The 6,407-nt window shown below is 44.2% G+C and overlaps 1 non-coding gene across 1 annotated transcript; it reads right to left on the bottom strand.

Annotated features, from left to right (window-relative positions):
• Positions 1–583: 583 nt before the first annotated feature.
• Positions 584–710, bottom strand: LOC120102631 (small nucleolar RNA SNORA36 family). The gene has a single exon (XR_005504258.1). It is a non-coding gene; the product is annotated as a small nucleolar RNA SNORA36 family (small nucleolar RNA).
• Positions 711–6,407: the final 5,697 nt, after the last annotated feature.

Below are 6,407 nucleotides of genomic sequence, written 5' to 3'. Positions count from 1 at the left end.
CCCAGAAAGCAGCCCAGACCAGGGACATCTGCATGGGCTTAAGGGGTAATATGATCCAAGGACATTGACACTAACCCCTGCTGCTGCATGACCACTGACACAGACATGCTCCTCGAAGGAAGCATGAGCTGGGACTCCACCATGGCCTCAGGTGGCAGGGCAGGCCACACTCAGTCGGCATCTCTTCTTGACACACAGTCAGCACCACCTCTCTTCATAACACTGTTCTACATCTCTTCCTCACTCATCTGTCCACCATACACTTGCACGTTTTAGTGGTTCCCACAGTGGGAGAGGCCACCATGCTCGCAGGCCTTTGGGTGTCTTTCCCTCATCCTCTCAATGTGGCATAGCTGCTGATGGGCTCCTGGGTGTGTGTGTGTGTGTGTGTGTGTGTGTGTGTGTGTGTGTGTGTGTATGTATGTATGTATGTATGTATGTATACATGTATGTGTATATATGTACACATGTATGTGTGTATGTATGTGTGTTTGTATGTGTCTGTATATGTATGCATGCATGCATGTATGCATGTGTGTGTTTATGTATGTATGTGTGTGTATGTGAGTATGTGTGTATGTATGCATGTGAGCTAGAAGTATATAAATAGAGTAACTCTCCATTTAGTCTTCCCTCCGCCAATTTCAATGTTCCAACGTTTAATTAACAGAACATGGAAGCTGCCCTGAACTGCACTGAATACTCTGGAGAACAACACTATTTGAATCTGAGGTCCAGAAAACATTTTCTGGTCTGGAAACTTGGATGGGAAACTCATCATTAAAGGAATGAGTAAAAGGATTCAGGGGAAAAAAGGACAAAGGAAAGACCATCTAAAGGACAAACAGGAGGAACCAGAAAGGGGAGTGGAAAGGGAGCAGCCTGAGACTTAAGAACAAAAGCCATGAAGTGTGGAGAGCCAGGGCCAAGGACAGGGAAAGGGAGAGTGATCTAGAGCCTGTTAACATGTTAGAGAGACAACTTGTCATATGTTAACATGTTAGAGAGACAACTTGTCATATGTTAACATGTTAGAGAGACAACTTGTCATATGTTAACATGTTAGAGAGACAACTGTCATATGTTAACATGTTAGAGAGACAACTTGTCATATGTTAACATGTTAGAGAGACAACTGTCATATGTTAACATGTTAGAGAGACAACTGTCATATGTTAACATGTTAGAGAGACAACTTGTCATATGTTAACATGTTAGAGAGACAACTTGTCATAGCATCCTCCCACCTGCACCTGCAACAAGGGAAGTGGACCCCTTTCACTCTGGCCCTAACCTTCCTCTTCCTCTTTCCCCAAAAGGAGTCAACCAGCAAGACAAAGCAAATGTTCAGCTCAGCTCTCAGAACCCAAGTGTGACGGGAAAGAAGGAAAGGTGTCGCAAAGGAAAACTTTGACTTCCTGTTATCCTGTGCTCAGAACCCTCATCACATTTTCCTTGTAACTCTATTTAGGAGACAGAATGCCACGATAGACCCAGGCTGGTATCTCTGTTTTCTCCCATACCCATCCTTCGGTAAATGCCTCAATAGCTCTTCTCCTAAGGATTCCATTGTTTGCAGAGTCACCACTCTTGGCCATTCCCAGGTGAACTAAGAAGATTCCAGCAGAGTCAGGAAGACAATCCCAAACCCTGGAAAGGGCAGAAAATGAAAGCTGTGGTGAGGAAGTGCTGGCTAAGCTGCCCAGACCAAACCTGTTGCAAAAGAAAGAATGTGTTAACTGTAGTAGTCAGCCCCAGCCAAGATACCACTGCAGTATGAACAGTGCTGACATCCAGAACTGCTGAGACTCTGGTCTCCATGGTGCCCCATTCTCCAGGAGAGAGGAACATGGAAATCCATCCCCACATCAAACTAGGCTTATAGCCTTCCCCTCTGGGGATGTTTCAGAACTTAATGAGGTGGCCCAGTGGGCTGTGTGGAGAATGAAAAACAAAAATCGTTACCCCAATCAAATTTGGGGGAGACCCCTGGGGAGTGAACTACTGTGGAGATCCTCTGGGCTTGGAGCTGCCTGATACCAACGAGACTGCAAAGCCAAGTTGTGGAAAGGATTCTTCAAGCTACCTGAGAAGTCTGCTCTTTCCCTGAGGGAGCTTCTTACGGCCCGGGTGCTTCCTGAGTCATGGTCCTAAGGGATCATCTTTAAACATCAAAGTTAATCACCAAACATCAGTAGCCAGAGTATTTAAACTACCACCTAGTCTGTAAACTAGATAGTTACAGGATTGTCTCTTGCCTTCGTTGTCATGGTAACCAGCCTGCAGCTTGAGAGCAATTCTGGCAAAGTTCCCAAGCATCTGGTGAGCAGAGGACATTAAAATCTGTATGGAACTGGTTTACTGAGCACTCTGAACTCAGCAGGGTGTGTGCATAAGATAATTGTATTTTTTCCAATCTCTGCATTTATCTACACTCTATAGAGTCTCCCTTTCCTAATATATAGCACAATCCCTTAATAATACCTTGGGCAGATCCCATAACTTGCTGGTCATGTTTGTCTCTTAGAACTCAGGTTAAGTCAATCTTCGATGGACTGAAATGGGACCCTCCCCGCTCCCTCCCTCCTATACAGCTGTGAGTTTTGTATTAGCCTCCTAGGGCTTGCCACAACAATGCTCAACAAATGGGTTGGCTTGGGACAACAGAAATGTATTGTCTCAGAGCGTGGCAGGCTTGAAAGAAAAGAGCCAAGACATGGGCAGAGCTGTGACTCTTCATGAAATCCCAAAGAAGAATATCTCTTGCCTCTTCCAACTTCTGTTGATCCTGGAAATACTACAGCTTATGAAACATGGCTGCACCCTTTCCTTTTCTCCAATGTCTATTGTCCAAAATTCTGTTTTTATTAGAATAAGGACCTACTCCAAAATGAACTCAATTCTGACACTGTTGCTTCTGCAGGATTCTATTTCGGAATACAATGGCATTCTGAAGCCATATCTTCAACACATCTTTTGAGAAGACACTCTTCAGTACCTATAAAGCTATAATTAGGAAGTACGTTTTAGTTCTGAGCAATCTCCTGTTCCCTAGTCTGGAATCATCCAGGGATAAATGATGTGAGGTGAGCAAAGGCAGGAAGAGATGGCTAACTACTTTGTTGTGTTATTTCTCTAGTTTATGCAGACTGGTCACGAAAGCCTCCCAACTCTCTGCTTCTAGTTGTGGGGACACATGGATAAGTTCTTTTGTCCCATGAGTCTTCCTGCAGCAAACCTATGATGTGAATGGTTGGTTTTCCCAGCCCAAGTCCTCCATCTGTCAAACCGGAAACCAACAACACTCAAGCTCCCAGTCTCTCCCAGTCTCTTACTTCAGATATCCGATGCTTTGGAGGCCCTGCTTTCCAGACCCCAACCCAAAGCAACAGCAAATGATGATCTTACCACCGTGCGTGCGTGCATGCGTGTGTGCGTGTTAAATGTGGTAACACAGATAAGTCAGCAGAAAGCAGACTTAATATCTTGCTCAAGATAAAGAGATAAAGTCTATATCAACTCAGAGTTTTTGACAATGTCTACCGAACAACTGTCCTTTTCTTGGTTTTTCTGAGGCTAGTGTTAAGTTTTAGTTTATTTGTTGTGCTGTAATTCTGAGGATCAAACTCAGGATCCTGGATAGTCAAATGATCCACAACCCAGCCCCTTCTACTGAGATAAAGTCATGCTATGTAGCCTAGGCTGGTCTTGAACTCACAATCCTTCCACCGTTGCCTCCCAGATACAAGCATGCACCATCACACCCGGTTTAAGAGTTGGTTTTGGACATCATTTTCGTGAACAAGGAGCCACTCCAGGAGACAGCAGAAGGAAGAATGGTTGTATTTTCTGATTACAGAAGAACAAAGGTGACAAGATCCTGCATACCACTTGTTTATAACTTCCTAAATGACAGACCCTTTGCTGGAGGCTTTTATATACACTGCATAACTTTTCTCTGTGCCCTGTGAGATGTCTGCCCTTGTCTTATAGAAAACTGCTTAGAGTAGTTAAAGTCTAGGCCCCAAATCACACTGTTGGCATCATATCTGGAGCATAAAGCTGGATTTTGGCTCATCTTCTTCAGCATATCCTGCTGACCTAGGGGCATCTCCAGGGTCATTCCTCAAAATCTATCTCCTGCACTATAGGATTTAGCAAGTTTGCATTCACCTGTACCGACCGAGCTGAACTGTGTAGCTCTACTAATGAGTCTGAGCTCCACGTGGGATTCATCGATATTTCAGGTTTAAATAAAAATGCAGCGAGCTGGGGCAAGGAATAAAATAGGCTTATACCATGATGAAGAAAAAATACATCCCTAATAGAACAAGGGGGAGGGGCGAGTAGCTGTCACACTTCTTACAGGTCAATTTGTGCTACTCAGGCAAAGAAGAAAATCTGAACTAAGACAAAATCCATGTGCAATTATAACTACTTCTGGCAGTATTTTTTGTTGTGTTCAAAGCAACTCTGAATATAAAAGGGGGAGGGGAGGCAATGGAAAAGAAAAGAAGGCAGGAAGCTGACCAAAGGGAAGGAGGAGTGGAAATGTCCGGATTGGAGGAGGGAGAGAGAGCATGCACTACGAGGAGAGAGAGCATGCGCTAAGGGGAGAGAAATCATGCGCTAAGGGGAGAGAGAGCATGCGCTAAGGGGAGAGAGAGCATGCGCTAAGGGGAGAGAGAGAGCATGTGCTAAAGGGAGAGAGAGCATGCACTAAGGGGGGTACGAGCATGCACTAAGGGGAGAGAGAACTTGCGCTAAGGTTCCTCCAGCGTCTTTCAGCGGAACACTGCCCGTCAGCTAAAGACAACCATTGTCAGAGGCTCCGGTGGTGCTTATAGCAAATGCCTGGGCACAGTGTGAGGTTATTTATAAATGGAGGAAAGCACAGCAGCGAGCAAGGCTGGAGAGAAATATGGTGAACTCAAGCCTGTGTCTTGCTTTGCTGGGGTCATTGGGTGAAAAAGATATCCCACAATTCGAAACAAGCAATTATGTCGAGTCCCCTTGTGAGCAAAATAAAAGGAGACAAGTGTTTCCCATGAGTGGAGAGGCAGCAGACATGGTTACAAGAAACTGCGTGTACATACACAAACACACATGGATGCACGTGCACACACACACACACACACACACGTGCACATGCACACATATGCACATACACTTTTTTTTTCTCATGTGCATCAGTCGTTCATTGCTTGTGGCACCTTAGTCTCCGGCATTCTCAAGTTAGCATTCATTGAATGTACATGGCGTCATTTTCCAGGGGAATGCCCAGTACACAATGGACTGGATCTGTGCCTTCAGAGTGCTCAGTGGGTGATAAGGATCAAAACTCCCAGACATAAAAGATTTGCTCACATGTAGATATTAAAGAGACACTGGCTTCAGAGCCAATGCATCCTAGGGGAAGAAAAGGACTCGAACCCCAAGTAAGTATTCCTTTCCTCTTCCAAGCTCTCTTCCTCCTCCAGATCTCTGCCGTTCTCATCTTTTTGACTATCATGGTCCAGTACCTGTCAGTTTCACTGCCAGTAAATGCTTTCTTACACCCAATCTCAGTAGCTCTTAGCAGTGTTCAGATACATGGCCTAATGGGCATTCATACAGAGGAAGGCTGTTTCAAAGAACCATCCCTTTGATTTTCCACCTACTTTCCCATCTCTTAATCATCTTTATAACCAGATGCTGGGAAATCCTTCCAGAACCTCTGAAACGGCACTGTCCTAAAGCTTCCATCACTTTGTTTGTAGATTTAAAGAAACCTACGAAATATTTAAAAGTACAATTGGATCTTGTTCTTTGCCATCTGCAGGGAACCTTCCAGCCAATGACCCAGCCAGTGTTAAATCAGAACACTGTAGAAACACTGAGTCACAAAAGCCTGGTGGTTCACCGAACACACCAGCATTTTTTTTCCAGCCTTACACACTAGAACTAATGGCATTCGTGTGTAGCACCAGTGTTGGTGGACTGGGAATAAAGATGCCCAGGTCCCAAGTCAAGTCGCCTTCTAGATAAGTTATCCTGCAATCCCACTCTAGGAATCACCTGTAAATGCAAATCAGGAAATGCAAAATAATCATTCGCCCTTCATTTATTAAGTATGAAAAAGCTGGATTGTCTAGAAGCATCTGTATTTCTAAACTTTTTAGTCATAAAATAATGAACTTCTATATTTGACTTGTAATAACACTTCTCTTGACAAGCACCACAATTTGAAAACCCTTCACCTTATAACCCACTTTCCTACCAAGTTGAGAGGATTTTGTGTGATTTCTGTACAATGATCATTTAGTCTTTGATTGGAAACATCCCAGAAGTAGGGAGTTTATGGCCTGTCTCGGCTCTCTGTGTCCTTTCTTTTAAATTCCCGTTTCATTTTGTTTTATGTGCATAGC

The sequence above is a fragment of the Rattus norvegicus genome, chromosome 4 (genome assembly GCF_036323735.1).
Source record: "Rattus norvegicus strain BN/NHsdMcwi chromosome 4, GRCr8, whole genome shotgun sequence".
NCBI classification, from domain to species: Eukaryota; Metazoa; Chordata; class Mammalia; order Rodentia; family Muridae; genus Rattus; species Rattus norvegicus.
This window is presented reverse-complemented; position numbering and strand designations above follow the sequence as displayed.